The sequence below is a fragment of the Bos taurus genome, chromosome 11 (genome assembly GCF_002263795.3).
Source record: "Bos taurus isolate L1 Dominette 01449 registration number 42190680 breed Hereford chromosome 11, ARS-UCD2.0, whole genome shotgun sequence".
Lineage (NCBI taxonomy): Eukaryota > Metazoa > Chordata > Mammalia > Artiodactyla > Bovidae > Bos > Bos taurus.
Genome location: NC_037338.1, coordinates 77,826,021 through 77,845,054, shown reverse-complemented (window position 1 = coordinate 77,845,054; position 19,034 = coordinate 77,826,021). Strand labels below are relative to the sequence as shown.

The window sequence follows — 19,034 nt, the reverse complement described above, 5'->3', positions numbered from 1 at the left end:
GCTGGATTCTTTACCACTGAGCCACCTGGGCAGCTCTTCTCCCTGCAGGCAGGCGGAATTCCTGGTGAAGCCCCCATGTGCTGTGGCAGTACTTTCCAAAATGGTCCAGCACAAATTCCAGACTGCAATTACCCTCTTCAAACTTATCCTTTGTTTTCTTAGACTCTCGGAAATTCTCATAATTTTCATTAGCTAAAAATTTCCCTTTGAATTTACAGAATGGGGTATATATTTCCATACTCATGAAAAGAAAGCCAAGGCTTAGAATAGAAGGACAGAGAAGGTTGGGGAAGGAGAAAACATTCCTGGGTGCGGTTAGTTTCCCAACAGAAAGGCAAAAACCCCCAATTTTATTTTGGGTTGGTTGTCTTTTTCTTATATTAGAGATATTAACCAATTGTTAGTTATGTTGTAAATACTTATTACTCATGTCTAAGGTACTGCCTGAGATACAGAAATTTTACATTTTTATGAGGACAAATCTGTCCATTGTTTTACTTCAAGATTTCTGGGTGTTGTGTCATGCTCAAGAGACCATCCTAATACAAACCGAAACCTATTTTACTGTATAGTGACTTTTAATATTCAGTAGTTCAGTCTTTTGTGGTTAGATATTTCATGTTTAGATACATATCCATCAGGATTTTAATTTTGTGTTTGGTCTGAGATTTCGTGTGTATCCCTTTTCCAAATAGAGCCTTTTATTGCTGTTGTCCCCTTCCGCTCTGCTACCTGTGGGTATGCAGGAGTTGTGAACGTTTGTTAATATTTTTAGTTCATCGGTCACCAAACCATAAGGAACCACATACTTGATCTGAAGTATTTGATGAATTGGACTGCACCGCAGTGAGAGTTCTTACCTTTGAGATGAATGTAGTAACTCCCTAAGATTTGGGGTTATCTCTCTTGGGGACAAGGTGAGTGAGAAGCGGGATCTGCAGATACAGTTAGCCAGAGCATCCACAGAAGCAATTTTCCAGTTTTCCCTTGAGCACACAGCTAGAATCTATCTTCCTGCTTCCCTCATGACTGGGTACAGCCATGGGACTATGCTCTCCCCAGTGTAATGTGAACAGTATTTATGCCAGGCCCCTAAAAACTCTCACTTACACTCCTCCATCCTCCTTTTTGAAGCTGAATATAGAGGATGAGTTTCCAGGACATGAGGCCATGAGATGCAAGGATTCTGAGTACCTGTAAGACTGTGAATAGGGCTTGCTAACCAGAAACACTCACCTTGGACTTAAGTAAGAAAGAAGCTTCTTTGGTTGTTTGCCTAAACTAAGACAGGAGACTTAGGTTTCTAGTAGATATGTTGTACCCAGTTAGGGAAGTTTCCTTCCATTTACCTAATTTACCAAGAGACTTTCTTGTGTAATCAGGAATGGATATTAAATTTTTTAAAAAAGATTTATTATTTGATTTTTGGCTGTGCTGGGTCTTCATTGCTGTGTGTGAGCTTTCTCTCTGTTTGCATAGGACGGGGCTGCTCCAGGCTGCGGTGCAGGGCTTCTCACTGCAGTGGCTTCTCCTGTTGTGTAGCACAGGCTCTAGGTGACGGGCTTCGGTAGTAATTGCAGCCCGTGGGCTCAGTAGTTGTGGCTCACGGGCTTCACAGTGCATGAGCTCAGTAGCTATGGCACGTGGGCTCAGTTGCTCTGTGGCACGTGGGATCTTCCTGGAGCAGGAATAGAACCCGTGTCCCCTGCACTGGCAGGTGGGCTCTCAACACTGGACCACCAGAAAAGCTCTGTGTTACATTTTATTAATACATTTTTGATATCTATCAAGGGTATTGTAGACATCTTACCCTTAAGTTTCAAAATGTAATAAATTACAACTGTTATATTAATATTGTCCTTAAAACAAATGGTATTGTGCTTAGTCATGGCCAACTCTTTGCAACCCTTTGGATTGTAGTCCACCAGGCTTCTCTGTCCCTGGGATTTTTCAGGCAAAAATACTGGAGTGGGTTACCATTTCCTCCTCCAAGGGACTTCCCAAGCCAGGGATCAAACTCACATCTCCTGTGTCTTCTGCATTGAAGGCAGATTCTTTACCCATTCAGTTATGGGGGAAGCCCCAATAGTCCTTAAAACAGAATTATATTTAAATAATTTCATGGCATAGTATTCTTTTAAAAGCAGTTCTGGAAATAACTTTGCTTATAATTTGTTAAAACTCTCCAAATAATTCATTGGTTTATGGTTTCCTTGTTTTATTCTATCTTTGTCCACTTTCCACATTGAGTTTATGCCAGATACAAACTGAGACACTTGTCAGATTTTTCTCTGGTCTTGAACAACTGACGTCATGAGTCACTGGGGACTGTCTTTGAGAAATACATTTTTTTTTTAAACTATAGTTCTAATTTCCTCTATGGTTATTGGTCAACTCAGTTAATTACAAGTGAAACATCTTTCTACTTTGGAGTTTTCTGGGCCATAGTTTTTCCAGCTTATATCGAGTTAATGAGCAAGCAACTGAAAGCAGACCTGTATTCCTGTACAATATGTTTGGTGTTCTTGATGTACAATTTTACCTATTTAAGTGTTTTAGAACTTAAGTCTTACTGTGGATAAAAAGGAACCTGGATTCTTATAGATAACCTACATCTTTTTTTTTTTTTTTTACTAATTGGAAAAATGTACATATTGAACTTATCCATGTTAAAACTTCTGAATTCTAAAATTATCACAAATATGAGAGCTTAACTAATAGAAACTGGCAAACTTCTGTCTTTAAATATTTCAATTTTGTTATTGTTTAGTCACTAAGTCTGACTTTATCAGACTGGACAGTAGCGTGCCAGGCTTCCCTGTCCTTTACTATCTCCTGAAGTTTGCTCAAACTCATGTCCATTGAGTCACTGGTACTCTTCAACATTTCATCTTTTGTAGCTATATGTGAAAATGAAGTGTCTTATTAAAATGACACGGTGATTTACACTTCTTGATTATCTGTATCTTTGGAATTAGCTGCCAAATAGAAACCTGATATGACCATAAAGTAACCTTTATATGACTTGCTCTAGGGATTTAAAGATGCATTTTCTTTTTTTTTTTCTAATCATCTCGTTATTAAAACCAAAAATATGCAAAGTAAATTCATTCATTAGGAGGCTATCTAATATCATCTCCAGTCTATATCAATACAGTTCAGAATATGGACTTTGGCCTAGCTCTGTGACATTTGGCAAGCATCTTAACCTCTCTGTATTTCAGCTCTCTCAAATGTAAAGTGACAACAAATATGTTAGCGGCTTGATAGGATTTTTCCAAGGGTTAAGAGTTCAAAGTGAAAAGTTACTAGAACATTCCTGGGGAAAATATGACAACTGTTAAGAGTAAATAAATAAAAAAACACTGGGAAAGATTGAAGGTGGGAGGAGAAGGGGACGACAGAGGATGTGATGGTTGGATGGTATCACTGACTCAATGGAGATGAGTTGGGGTAAACTCCGGGAGTTTGGCATGGCCAGGGAGGCCTGACATGCTGCAGTCCATAGGGTCACAAATAGTCGGACATGACTGAGCAACTGAACTGAACTGATTTTTATTACAATCTAGGAGAAATCACAGGCACCTCTCTGAAAATCTTTTGCTGATTTTCTTCTCATTATTAGAGTGTCCTTTATGTTAAGGAACATTCTACAAATTATCATAATCTTATTTTAAACCTCATGATATAGTATCATTACACTCTGTAAGAAAAACTAAGAAACATGAAATAACTGTTCAAATTCACAAAGCAGTAAGAGGCAGAATTGGGATTTGAATCCAGGTCTGTCTGACACCAAAGTCATGCTCTTTTCATTACATTACTCAGCCTGATGCTACCTCTCTCTGTAAAACCCACCACGATCACCTCTTTCTGCCATCACCAAAGCAGAGCAGTTAATATTTCTTTTGGAATACTGAAAATAATGATCCAGCAGTGTACACCTCTGTACTGACATTAAACTGTTGGTACCCGATGACATTAATGATTTATTCCTGCTTCTCTCAGCTTACCCCAGATAATGTGTCAATCAATACTCAGTTTTTTGGTTTTCTTTATGCCATGCCTCTCAGCTTCCAGTTTCAAATAGGTGTTTAAGGATGCTGTCTACTCAGACAACATTGAAAGGCTACTGTAATCAAAACAGCACAGTTCTGACATAAAAACAGACATATAGATCAATGGAACAGAATAGAGTCCAGAAATAAACCCACACACCTAAGGTCAATTAATCTTCAACAAAGGCAGCAAAAATACACGAGAGAAAAGACAGTCTCTTCAATAAATGGTGCTGGGAAAGCCAGACAGCTACATGTAAATCAATGAAATTAGAACACTCCCATATACCACATACAAGAATAAACTCAAAATGGTTTAAAGACCTAAGTATAAGACATTACCATAAGTATCCTGGAAAAGAATAGAGGCAAAACATTCCTGGACATAAATCATACCAACATTTTCTTAGATCAGTCTCTTAAGGTGAAATGAATAAAATCAAAAATAAACAAATGGGACCTAATCAAACTTAGAAGGTTTTGCACAGCAAAGGAAACCATCAACAAAATGAAAGTACATTCTATGAAATGGGAGAACATGCTTGTAAATGATGCAACAAACAAGGGTTTAATTTCCAAAACACACAAAGCTCATACAACTCAGCATCAAAAAAAAACCCCAAAAAAACAAACAAAAAACAAACACAACTCAATCAAAATTAGCATAAGACCTAAATAGACATTTATCCAAAGAAAATAAATGAACAATTTTTACTCTATCTGGCATCTGGATTACACTTCACAGTTGATACATTTTTTTTGCATAAATTACCCCTTTAATTCATTATAATAATCTTCAGCTTAAAAGTTATATTTTTATTATGAGAGAAAGAATTGAAGCTTAAGGGTGGTATATCACTTGTCCAAGACCACAAAGCTAATCAATGGGAAAGTAAAATACATTACTTTACTCCCAGTTCTTAATGGGAGAATTAAACAATCTATGTTCTTTGAGATTCTTCCCTACATGCTCTATTCACTCTGAATCACAGAATTGAGAAGTTTCCAGAAAAGGATACTTGCTGTTTTCCCATATCTCATAGGTGTCAAAGAAAATAAAGGCTTAAATAAGTAGCAGGAGTGATTTAGGTTAGATATTAACTGGGTGGCTGATGCTGATGAGACTGGAAAAGATGACCAAAGGATATTTTGAGATTATCTGTTTTGAAAAAACAGTATGGGTTGGATTCCATTCCAGTACATGCCTGGTGGTGCAAGAAGTAATTAAATGAATTCTTGTGAATTATTTGAAAGCAGTTTATAAACTGGATGATTTAATGGAGTTTCTTCGAGTTCTCTGATTCTATAACAAATATTCTACTGAACGGATTTATATTACTGAAGTTGCTCTCTGGTATATGGGGATGGATCTTGTTTTCTTGACCCCTTCATCTGTGATCTCTGGAGAATGCAGATCCCCTTATTCAATTCCATTTCATACCCTCAGGGTTAAGCCTTCAGGGAAGAGGTCAGAGATGACCTAACTTACCTGAGGTCCTGAGCTGCTTCCTGGGCAGTTAGCTTTCCATCCACTGTTGATTTGATTTCACTCTGCACCCCAGGGAGATTTTAAAGATATACAATTTTAGTCTGAGTGTGGTTCAATTTCCAACCTTTATGGGATGTCAGATCATGTAAGATCATGGCATCTGGTCCCATCACTTCATGGCAAATAGATGGGGAAACAGTGGAAACAGTGAGTGACTTTATTTTTTGGGGCTCCAAAATCACTGCAGATGGTGATTGCAGCCATGAAGTTAAAAGATGCTTACTCCTTGGAAGCAAAGTTATGACCAACCTAGACAGCATATTAAAAAGCCAGAGACATTACTTTGTCAACAAAGGTCTGTCTGGTCAAGGCTATAGTTTTTCCAGTGATCATGTATGGATGTGAGAGTTGGACTATAAAGAAAGCTGAGCGCTAAAGGATTGATGCTTTTGAACTGTTGTGTTGGAGAAGACTCTTGAGAGTCCCTTGGACTGTAAGGAGATCCAACCAGTCCATTCTAAAGGAGCTTAGTCCTGAGCGTTCACTGGAAGGACTGATGTTGAAGTTGAAACTCCAATACTTTGGCCACCTGATGCGAAGAGCTGACTCATTTGAAAAGACGCTGATGCTGGGAAAGATTGAGGGCAAGAGGAGAAGGGGACAACAGAGGAGGAGATGGTTGGATGGCATCACTGACTCAATGGACATGAGTTTGGGTAGGCTCTGGGAATTTGTGATGGAGAGGGAGGCCTGGCATGCTGCAGCTCATGGGGTCGCAAAGAGTCTGACACAACTGAGCGACTGAACTGAACTGAACTGAACTGATGGGATGTCAGAGCTGAAGAATAAACAAAGGACCGGGTAGTTGGCTTAAGGCAGTAAGCCTAATAAAACAAAGACACCTAGTGGGGAAAACAAAATTGTCTGGGTATTTATCCAGATGCTGCCACAATCAGATACCTGCCTTAGAGCAGCATCTGTAGGGTATTAAATCCATGTGATTTCACTCATGCTGGAAAGTCCCTTTTCTCCTCAACAGAAGTGTCATCTGTGCATCTTAAACTGATCCTATGCATGTTAAGTTGCTTCAGTCATGTCCGACTCTGCGACCCTGTGGACTGTAGCCTGCCAGGCTCCTCTGTCCATGGGACTCTCCAGGCAAGAATACTGGAATGGGTTGCCATGCCCTCCTCCAGGGTATATTCCCAAGCTGAGGATCAAACCCACACCTTTTATGCCTCCTGCATTGCCAGGTGAGCTTCTTTACCATTCAGTTCAGATCAGTTCAGTCGCATCCAACTCTTTGTGACCCCATGGACCGTGAATGCCAGGCCTCCCTGCCAACCACCAACTCCCAGAGTTTACCCAAACTCATGTCCATTGAGTTGGTGATGCCATCCAACCAAACAATCCTCTGTCGTCCCCTTCACCTTCTGCCTTCAATTTTTCCCAGCATCAGCTTCTTTTCAAATGAGTCAGCTCTTCGCATCAGGTGGCCAAAGAGTTCAGCTTCAGCATCAGTCCTTCCAATGAATATTCAGGATGGATTTCCTTTAAGATGGACTGGTTGGATCTCCTTGCAGTCCAAGGGACTCTCAAGAGTCTTCTCCGACATCACAGTTCAAAAGCATCAATTCTCTGGTGCTCAACTTTCTTTATAGTCCAACTCTCACATCCATACATGACTATTAGAAAAACCATAGCCTTAACTAGATGGATCTTTGTTGGCAAAGTAATGTCTCTCCTTTTTAATATGTTGTCTAGGTTGGTCATAACTTTCCTCCAAGGAATAAGAAGTGTCTTTTAATTTCATGGCTGCAATCACCATCTGCAGTGATTTGGGAGCCCCAAAAAAGAAAGTCTGACACTGTTTCCCCATCTATTTGCCATGAAGTGATGGGACTGGATGCCATGATCTTCGTTTTCTGAATGTTGAGCTTTAAGCCAACGTTTTCAATCTCCACTTTCACTTTCATCAAGAGGCTTTTTAGTTCCTCTTCACTTTCTGCCATAAAGGTGGTGTTATCTGCATATCTGAGGTAATTGATATTTCTCCCGGCAATCTTGATTCCAGCTTGTGCTTCCTCCAGCCCACCATTTCTCATAATGTATTCTGCATATAAGTTAAATAAGGAGGGTGACAATATACAGCCTTGACGTACTCCTTTTCCTTTTTGGAACCAGTCTGTTGTTCCATGTCCAGTTCTAACTGTTGCTTCCTGACCTGCATATAGGTTTCTCAAGAGGCAGGTCAGGTGGTCTGGTATTCCCATCTCTTTCAGAATTTTCCAGTTTATTGTGATACACACACTCAAAGGCTTTGGCATAGTCAATAAAGCAGAAATAGATATTTTTCTGGAACTCTCTTTACCATTAGTGCTCAAATGATCCTGTAGCATGAGTGTTAGTTGTTTAGTCATGTCCGAATCTTTGTGACCCCATGGACTGTAGCCTATCAGGCTCCTCTGTCTATGGAATTCTCTAGGCAAGAACACTGGAGTGGGTAGCCATTCCTTTCTTCAGTGGATCTTTCTGACCCAGGCTTCAAACCCAGGTCTCCTGCATTGCAGGCATATTTGTTACTGTCTGAGCCACCAAGAAACTAATTCTGTTTCCCTGATGTGTTTAAATCTATGTGTTTTAGTTTCCTCTTTATTCAAAAGGAAGAATTAAAACTTCCCACCTCACAGTGTTAGAGAGCTAAGTAATGGAGCTTTCTGAAAGGTATCATGCATTTCACTTTAAAGACCCTTTCAAGAGAATATCGAAATTAAGGGAAAACTGTTGTAGAACTCATCTAACAAAATACTTCCTAAAAATTAAGGTAATGCATTATATGCAAACAAAACTGGTAATCAATTCAAAAGTAATGTGCATCTGAAACTCAAAAACATAAAAAAGAAAGTCATTTTTTTTTTTTTATAAAAGTACTGCTTCTCACCCACATATCCTTTCTTTCCTGTGTCTTTGAACTCCCCTCATTGGGGGGCCCTGACTTCCAACACTGTATCTGACAAGTGAAGAACTGGGTTTAGAGGGGCAGTCACCAAAACATTATTTTAGCAAACAGCCCAGCTTTTCCAACAGGCCCGCACTGTGAACCTGGAGCAGTGATTACACTGCTCCTGCCTAACGTGGGACATTTAGCTTCTGGAAGTCCACAGAAGAGAATGCAGGGCTGGGGAGGGTACTCAGTGATGATGCCGTTCCACCAACCCTGTTACTGTGCAGATGACAAAACTGAAGCCAAGACATAAGCCAGTTTTTTTTTTTTTTTTTCTCTTTTAAATTTCAGAGTTAAATTCTTCATTGAAGAATGCAATGAAAAGCAACGTGAAAAAGGCAAGGGTGTACCCATGTATCCCACATTCAGGGTGTGACTGTTTGCAAGCAGACGTGCCTTCAGATGGCCCACCAGGTCTGCAGAGCCTACAGAAAAATGAAAGATCACTCCATACCAGGTATCGTCTCAGTAAGTCATGAGGTTAAGGCCAACAGAGTTTAGCTTCACGCTTAGCAAATCCCCGTTCTTGGCAGAACTCTCTTCTAAGCCCAGATAACATCAGATAACATGAGAATCTTGCCTCCAAAGATCTGCCTCTCTACCTCTTCAGGGCAGCAGGAGGCTTCCGTTGGCAGCTCTAATCAGCGCAAGATCAACACAAATCCACACACGTCAATCACTCTGTTTTCACCTACTCTAGATTGCCTTCTTTCAGATTTAATTGTCTGAATTTTAGTGTCTGTGATAAGAACTCAGGGGTCATATCACACACCTCTGGAATCCTTCCACTGATTATGGACTGTGCCTGGCAAGTGATGACAGTGGAATTTAGGCAATTACGAGTGCAGGATTTTCTGGCCCTGTTAGGATCTTCACAGAGAACGTCATGCTGTGCACATTCTCATGGAGCTGGCTTGATTTTGCAATTTTTTACACCCTATTGTAAAATACTGCTATCTCCAACAAGGTCCCTGTCCAAGCATGCTTTGATGTTTTACTGGAATAAGTGGCAGCATTCAGGATTTAAGCATCAAAAGTAGAAATACACGTTTTTCTTTTTTATTCTGTAAGATTTAACACATCAATTATAAGCTTAATCACAAAAGAGGATGGTGAACAAAATGTGCTGTTATGGAATTATGAAAATGTTTTAATACTTTTACATAATTTAGAATGTTTCTACAAAGAAAAAATAATTATATTTCTGAATCATGTGCTTTAAAGGATCCCACCGAATGTTGTGGGGCTTACTGGGCCTCTGAGAGGCTTACTGTGGATTGTAGGGCACCCCCGAACCCAATGATGACAGGAAACACTAACTTCCAGGTTTGGGGCCACCTTGAGGTTTTATGATTCCTTGAAAGCTCTAAACTCATAATTAAAAATGGATCGCCAAGGCCTGGGGCATGATTCCAAAATTAGTTTTATTGTTTTGAAAGTCCAGATCTGGAACCGGAATGCTTCAGAAATCCACTTGAGGAGTTGAATAAAAGGCAGGTGCTCCTTCAGGAGGAGAGGGGGCTGGGTACCTTACTGTTATTAATACTCCTGTGATTTCTGCTGCTTCTGTGTTTTCCTCAGTGTGACTAACTAAAATGCTCTTTGTTCTTTGTTCCAGACTCAGAGACATCCCTGCCACGCGGCACACAGATTTATAACTCTGGGCAAAGGTTTCAACAAATATGATTTCTTCACTCCAAAGTCCATCTATGTGTATTGCCTGAAATACAGAGTGGTGCGTGATTGTCTGCTGGTCTCTAATCCCAGGAGCCTCGGCAGCAGAGGCAGGACAAGTTCCTATAACTCTGGAGACAGAGATGGCTCACACAGTGCTGTGTAGGGGCGTTCATGGAATTTATTGTTCTTTTTTCAAACTGACATAGTGCCTACACTGACACAGCCCAGAAAAAAGAAACTATTGTAAATGAAAGATCTAAAATTTGTCTATTGTAAATGAAAAGATCATAACCCAAAGATTTGGTGAAAACATGCTCCTTATCCAGACAGTCCACTGTAATGTTTCAATTGAAGAGTTTCACTCAGAGAAAGAGAATGGGTTCAAACAAACAAACAAAAGACGACAAGATCCAGGGGTTAGGTTTGATGGTCTTAAACACACAAGGACGAAGACAAAACTTCTGATTCCATGTTGGCGAGCTGGGTACATGAACTGGGATGTAAATTTGAATCTTTAAAGGCTATATTACACTTTCCCATCCACCTCTTCCATGAAGACAGGCAATAGGGAGGTACTTAAATTTTTTCATGTCCTATGGGTGTCACTGAGCAATTTGTTTCCTAAGCATCTCCCATGAATATGGCTGAAATAACAAGTAAAACACACCCGGGTGCCTAACTGGAAGAATGTACTTCTAACGTCCAAAGTCCATGTGACAATGTTATCTGAAAAACATTTGACATGAACCCTATGCAATGATACTGCTGCTAAGTCACTTCATTCGTGTCCGACTCTGTGTGACCCCATAGATGGAAGCCCACCAGGCTCCCCCGTCCCTGGGATTCTCCAGGCAAGAACACTGGAGTGGGTTGCCATTTCCTTCTCCAACGCATGAAAGTGAAAAGTGAAAGTGAAGTCGCTCAGTTGTGTCTGACTCTTAGCGACCCCATGGACTGCAGCCCACCAGGCTCCTCCGCCCATGGATTTTCCAGGCAAGAATACTGGAGTGGCACTAAACTCACTCTAATGAGCAGTCCTGTAAAAGGCATCCATTTTGGAACCCAGGCCAGATATGAGTGAAACTCAGTAATAAGTATGACAATCTGACTTTACCACAAGGTCTTACGACAGAGTCCTGGTATGGTGTTAACCTCTGGATTACCCAATCTTGGGAAGGAGCCAACTGGCCTATAGAACTCCTGAAAATGAAACACTACCCATCATAGGTTGGAAAGTATGTCTACCTAAGTAACTCTGATAAGAGGCCCTCGAAAATGGAAAACCACAAAAATGCCAACAATACTATAGTTCTTGAGAAGTTCCTTGTCTAGTGGGAAAAGGAGATAAAATAAAAAGCTTGGGACTTCCCTGGAGGCCCAGTGATTAAGAATCTGCTTGCCAACGTAGGGGACATGGGTTCAGTCCATATTCTGGGAAGATTCCGCATGTCTCAAGAGAACTAAGCTCATCTGTTACAACTACTGAAGCCTGTGTTTCTAGAGCCTGTGCTCCATAACAAGAGAGGCTACCACAAGGAGAAGCCCAGGAATCAGAAGTACAAAAAGCCTGTGTGTAGCAAGGCAGACCCAGTGTAGCCAAATAAATAAAAAAATGTTTTTTAAATATTGTTATTGTTGTTCAGTAGCATCTGACTCTGCAGCCTCATGGACTATAGTACGTAGGGCTTCCCTGTTCTTCACCAACTCCCAGCGCTTGCTCAAACTCATGTGCATTGAATTGGTAATGCCATCCAACCATCTTGTCCTCTGACATTCCCTTCTCCTCCTGCCTTCAATCTTTCCCAGCATCAGGGTCTTTTCCAATTAGTGGGCTTTTCGCATCAGGTGGCCAAAGTACTGGAGCTTCAGCTTCAGCATCAGTCCTTCCAATGAATATGCAGGATTGATCTCCTTTAGGTTTGACTGGTTTGATCTCCTTGCTGTCCAAGGGACTCCCAGGAGTTGTCTCCAATACCACAGTTTGAAAGCATCAGTTCTTCAGTGCTCAGCTTTCTTTATGGTTCAACTCTCACATCCACACTTGACTGCTGGAAAAACCACAGCTTTCACTATACAGACCTTTGTTGGCAAGGTGATGTCTCTGTTCCTTAATACACTGTCTAGGTTAGTCATAGCTTTTCTTCCAAGGAGCAAGCATCTTTTAATTTCATGGATGCAGTCACCATCTGCAGTGATTTTGGAGCCCAAGAGTATAAAGTCTGTCACTGTTTCCACTGGTTCTCCATCTATTTGCCATCAAATGAGAGAACCAGATGCCATGATCTTTGTTTTTTGAATGTTGAGTTTTAAGCTAGCTTTTTCACTCTCCTCATCAAGAGAGGAACTCTTTAGTTCCTCTTTACTTTCTGCCATAAAGTGAAGTGAAGTGGCTCAGTCGTGTCTGACTCTTTGCGACCCCATGGACTGTAGCCTACCAGGCTCCTCAGTCCATGGGATTTTCCAGGCAAGAATACTGGACTGGGTTGCCATTTCCTTCTCCAGGGGAACTTCCTAATCCAGGGATTGAACCCGGGTCTCCCACATTGTAGGCAGACGCTTTACTGTCTGAGCCACCAGGGAAGCCTTCTGCCATAAGGGTGGTGTCATCTACATATCTGAGGTTGTTGATATTTCTCCCTTGCAATCTTGAGTCCAGCTTGTGTTTCATACAGCCCAGTATTTCACATGATGTACTCTGCATATAAATTAAGTAAGCAGGGTGACAGTATACAGCCTTGACATACTCCTTTTCCAGTCTGGAACCAGTCTGTTGTTCCATGTCTGGTTCTAACTGTTGCTTCTTGAATTGCATACAGATTTCTCAGGAGGCAGGTAAGGTAGTCTGGTATTCCCATCTCTTGAAGAATTTCTCACCGTCTGTTGTGATTCACACAGTTAAAAGCTTTAGCATAGTCAATGAAGCAGAAGTAAATGTTTTTCTGGAATTCTCTTGCTTTTTCTATGATCCAATGGATGTTCATAGTTTGATCTCTGGTTCCTTTCCCTTTTCTAAATGCAGCTTGAACATCTGGAAGTTCTCGGTTCACGTACTGTTGAAGCCTACCTCGGAGGATTTTGAACATGACTTTGCTAGCGTGTGAGATGAGTGCACTTGTGCCATAGCTGGAACATTCTTTGGCATTCCTTTTCTTTGATATTGGAATGAAAGCTGACTTTTCCAGTCCTGTGGCCACTGCTGAGTTTTCCAAATTTGCTGGTCTCTTGAGGGCAGCACTTGCATAGCATCATCTTTTAGGATTTGAAATAGCTCAACCGGAATTCCATCACCTCCACTAGCTTTGTTTGTAGTGATGCTTCCTAAGGCCCACTTGACCTCGCACTCCAAGACGTCTGGCTCTAGGTGAGTGACCACACCATCATGGTTATCCGAGTCATTAAGATCTTTTTTGTATAGTTCTCTGTGTATTCTTGCCACCTCTTCTTAATATCTTCTGCTTTTGTTAGGTCCACACCTTTCTGTCCTTTGTTGTGCTCATCTTTGCATGAAGTGTTCCCTTCGTCTAATTTTCCTGAAGAGATCTCTAGTTTTTCCTGTTCTTTTATTTTCCTCTATTTCTTTCCATGGCATGGCAACCTACTCCATACTCCTGCCTAGAGAATCCCATGGTAGAGGAGTCTGGCAGGCTACAGTCCATGGGGTCTCAAAGAGTTGGACATGACTAAAAGATAGCATGCATGCACAGAGAAACATTTACATTTCCTGTAAAGTTATCTGAGTTGGATGAGCTGAAAGTTGTAGAATGGGCTCTATCTGGCTGCTTGGAGAGATCAAGGCCGTAAAAGTGTATGCTGTCATTTTCTTTTTTTTTTTTTTTGATATTTATTTACTTATTTGGCTTTGCTAAGTCTTAGTTGTGGCTAATGGGATCTTTCAGTCTTTAGTTGTCTCATGTGAACTGTTAGTTGTGGCACATGGGATCTGGTTCCCTAACCAGGGATTGAACCCAGGCCCCTGGCATTGGGAGCATGCAATCTTAACCACTGGACCACCAGGGAAGTTCTTGAATGTCATCTTCTAACTGCCTGGTAAAACTGTTTATCTTTCATGGGTTAGTTAGTTTATATCCAGGACAGGGTCTGACTAGCCTAATCATGAAAAAACTCAGTTGTGTATTAGAAACTTCTTATCCTTCTTTCTTTTCTCACTGGAAATATTCATAGGTCCATTATTGCTCTGGACTCAAGAGGGAAAATAAGCTCAGAAAGACAAACTGCAGGCTGGGGTTATGCCAAGCGTATCCTCTGGATGTCTTATAGTGGGTTTCTTAAGAGAGGCATGATTTGTTGTTCAGTAAGGGCCACACTCTAGGATTTTACCCTGAGTTTGGACACAATGCAGGATCACTTCTATTATCTTGGAAATGAGAGTGGTGGTAGCCAGTGGAGAGACTCTTTTGGAGTTAAGACAGTAACATTATCTAAAGCCACTTCCAGTTTATAGATAAATAAATATGCACCAACTGATAGGATCATGCAGATTTTCTCATCAGACCTGCTAATGTAGTAAATTGAACAGTTTTTAACAGTTCTGTTGAGATGTAATTCACATACTATACAATTCACCCAATTAAAGAATATGATTTAATAATTTTTAGCATAATCACATAATTGTGTGGTCATCACAATTTAATTTTAGAATATTTTCATCACACCAGAAAGAAACCCAGTATCTCTTAGCCATCACCACCAAATGTCCCTATTTCACGCCCAGACCTAAGAAACCACTAATCTACTTTCTGTCTCAATTGATCTGCCTATTATAGACATTTCATATAAATAGAATTATATAATATTATGATATTTTGTGACTGGCTTCTTTAATTTATCACAGTGTTTTCAAGGTTCATCTTGTTGTGGCATATAACAAGGGCTCATTCTTTGTTATTGCCAAAAAAGTTCCCTTGTATAATACTCTATGTTTTATTGAGTTATCATTGGTTGGACATTTAGATTATTTCCACTGTTTGGCTACTATGAATAATGTGGCTATGCAGCACTATAGCTAAGACATGGGGACAATGTAAGTATCTATCAACAGATGACTAAGTATCTATCAACAGATAAAGAAGATGTGATATATATATATATATACACACACACATATACAGTGGAATATCATTCAACCTTAAAAAAGAGGAAATCCTACCAATAGTAACAACATAAATGGACTTTGAGAACATTATGCTAAGTGAAATAAGGCAGACAAATACAAATACCATATGATCCAACTTATATGTAGAAACTAAAAAATCAAACAAACTCATAGAAAAAGAGGTCAGATTTGTGGTTTCCAGAGGTGGGGTTGGGGGAGATTGGATGAAGGTGGTCAAAAGGTACAAACTTCCAGTTATAAGATAAATAAATACTAGGGATGTAATTTAAAACATGATGATGATAGTTACATTGCTACATGATATGTATGAAAGTTAAGAGAATGACACCTAAGAGTTCTCATCATAAGGAAAAACTTTTTCTTCCTCTTTTTCTTGTCTTTGGTATCTGTATGAGATGATGCATGTTAACTATTGCGGTAATCACTTCACAATGCATGTAAGTCAAATCATTATGCTGTGTACCTTTAACTTATACAATGCAGTACGTTAATTATGGGCTTCCCTGGTGGTTCAGATGGTAAAGAATCTGCCTGCAATGCAGGAGACCTGGGTTCAGTCCCTGGGTCAGGAATATCCCCTGAAGAAGGGAATGGCTACCCACTCCAGTATTCTTGCCTGGAGAATTCCATGGACAGAGGAGTCTGGTGGGCTACAGTCTACGGGGGCACAAAGAGTTGGACATGACTGAGTGCCTAACATACACACACACACACACACACACGTTAATTACACCTCAATAAAAATGGAAAAAATTCAGCTCAGTTCAGTTCAGTTGTTCAGTTGGTCTGACTCTTTGCGACCCCATGGACTGCAGCACGCCAGGCTTCCCTGTCAATCATCAACTCCCAGAGCTTGCTCAAACTCATGTCCATCAAGTTGGTGATGCCATACAACCATCTCATCTTCTGTCGTCCCCTTCTCCTTCTGCATTCAAACCTTCCAGCATAAGGGTCTTTTCCAATGAGTCAGTTCTTTATATCAGGTGGCCGAAGTATTGGAGTTTCAGCTTCAGTGTCAGTCCTTCCAATGAATATTCAGGACTGATTTCCTTTAGGATTGATTTGATGGATCTCCTTGCAGTCCAAGGGACTCTCAAGAGTCTTCTCTTGAACATGAACATTCATACTCAAGTATTTGCATGGACATATGTTTTCAACTCTCGGTTATACATCTACGAGTAGAATTGCTGGGTCTCTATTGTAATTCTATGTTTAACCTGTTAGGAATTGAGAAAACCAGAAAACACTGGGCTTTTTTTCCTAAGAAAATGTGAAGGACTGGCCATAAAAGGAGATCAAGGTTGACTCTGAAAGAGGCTATCCTCAAGCCAGACTGCTCTCTAAGTCTGATATCATCTGGATATCAAGGGCAGTAACAAAAAATACTTCGTGGGCAACACAGAAAGCAAAACTACAAGTAAACTTTCCAGTAGTCCTAACATCCCAAGATTTTTTTTCTTTTTTTAGATTCAAACAGCAAGGTAGATAGATTTTCAATTCCTGTAAATTATTTCTACATGGCAAGTCTTAGAAGTACTTCAGGAGAAGCTGTGTAGATCTAGAGTCATATCTGATTCCTATAAAGATATATGAGAAATATAATGGCCACTGGTTCTATATGGCTTTAGCAATTAAGTTAATCAAAACAAAATAATATTTAACAGTCATGTCCTCAGTTGTACTAGCCACTCTGCAAGTGCTCAATACGCACATGTGACTTGTGGCTACTACGCTGGGCATTTCCCTCATTGCATAAAGTTGCAGAAAGGGTTGTTGTGAAGCAGAGGTCCTAAATGGTGGCAATTTAATCCCCTCTCAAAGAAATCTGGCAATGTGTGAAGACACTTTGATTTTCTCAACTTGGGGAAGGAAGGGTGCTTCTGTATCTAGTGGGTAGAGGCCAGGGATGCTGCCAAACATCCTATAATGCACAGGGCAGCCTCCAGAACAACTAGTCATCCCCAAATGTCAATAGTTGTAGGACCGAGAAACTCTATTCTGAAGCAAGGATGTCCAAACCTGGGTAGCTTTTTATCAAAAAATCAAAAGAATCACCTGTTCCTCTTTTTAACAATTCATATACCTGAGTCCCATCCCTAAGATTCTGATTAAGGAAGTCTGAAGATAATCCAGAAATCTGTGTTGTTCAAAAGCTTTCCAAGTGATTCTAATGACTGAGAACATTCAAGAACTATTATGTGAAAGGAATTGACTCTCAGCTCTTAATTCAGAGGAATATCACCTGGTAAATATGAGCAGTACTCCCAGAATAGATTAATGGCTCCAAGGCCATTGCCTCTTCTGTTTAATTTCTCCAATTACTTATTTGACAATTAATGGGGTCATTAAGCACTTAAGAGTTGCATTAATGTCTCTCCTCTTTAAAAAAATTCTTTTATTCTGCGTAAATCCAGTTTGCAAATGGTTACATCTCATTAATTATTGTACACTTTCTGTTTACAAACAGAAAAAATGACCTAGAAAAAGTCTGGCAGCTGTCTCTGTTCACTGGTGTTTGATGAGATATAGCTGAGCAAATTAGCATACCATCCCTGTAGGTAGTATGGCATGGCATATTAATATCCATTCCTTTGCTACCAACTAACTTAATACATAGAAGCAGAATTCATTTTAAGTGGTTTGAAGTTGCATAGTTTAAGGTCAATACAATTCTTCTAAACTTAGAAAAGTGTATAAATGAATTAATTTTAGCTTTAAGACATTTTTTCCTTTTCCATTTTCTATCACTCTGTAATAAATTACAAAAAGGGAATAGTTCTTGCTCTTAAAGCTCAACATTCAGAAAACGAAGATCATGGCATCCGGTCCCATCACTTCATGGCAAATAGATGGGGAAGCAGTGGAAACAGTGTCAGACTTTATTTTTCTGGGCTCCAAAATCACTGCAGATGGTGACTGCAGCCATGAAATTAAAGACACTTACTCCTTGGAAGGAAAGTTATGACCAACCTAGATAGCATATTCAAAAGCAGAGACATTACTTTGCCAACAAAGGTCTGTCTAGTCAAGGCTATGGTTTTTCCTGTGGTCATGTATGGATGTGAGAGTTGGACTGTGAAGAAGGCTGAGTGCTGAGGAATTGATGCTTTTGAATGGTGGTGTTGGAGAAGACTCTTGAGAGTCCCTTGGACTGCAAGGAGATCCAACCAGTCCATTCTGAAGGAGATCAGCCCTGGGATTTCTTTGGAAGGAATGATGCTAAAGCTGAAACTCCAGTACTTTGGCCACCTCATGCGAAGAGTTGACTCATTGGAAAAGACTCTGATGCTGGGAGGGATTGGGGGCAGGAGGAGAAGGGGATGACAGAGGATGAGATGGCTGGATGGCATCACTGACTCGATGGACGTGAGTCTGGGTGAACTCCGGGAGTTGGTGATGGACAGGGAGGCGTGGCGTGCTGGGATTCATGGGGTCGCAAAGAGTCGGACACGACTGAGCGACTGATCTGATCTGATCTGATCTGATCTTGCTCTTAAAAAACTTAAAAAGTGGTAGTGGAAAATGAGACATAAACACAAGTATCTGAAAGAAAAAAGATGTTAAATATTTTGAGAGGATATAAATTTGAGAGGAAGAAATCATTCTGACTGGAGAGATCTGGGAATATTTTCAAGCAAGTAGAAGCATTTTCATTCATTCAGTAAGTGTTTG

The 19,034-nt window shown here is 40.3% G+C and overlaps 1 long non-coding RNA gene across 1 annotated transcript in view; it reads left to right on the top strand.

Moving 5' to 3' along the window:
• Positions 1-18,665, top strand: part of LOC101902225 (uncharacterized) — a 31,525-nt gene extending 12,860 nt beyond the window's left edge. The window contains exons 2-3 of the long non-coding RNA XR_236455.5: positions 8,843-9,008; positions 10,170-18,665. This is a non-coding gene — a long non-coding RNA (uncharacterized lncRNA). The remainder of the gene's footprint in view (positions 1-8,842; positions 9,009-10,169) is intronic.
• Positions 18,666-19,034: the final 369 nt, after the last annotated feature.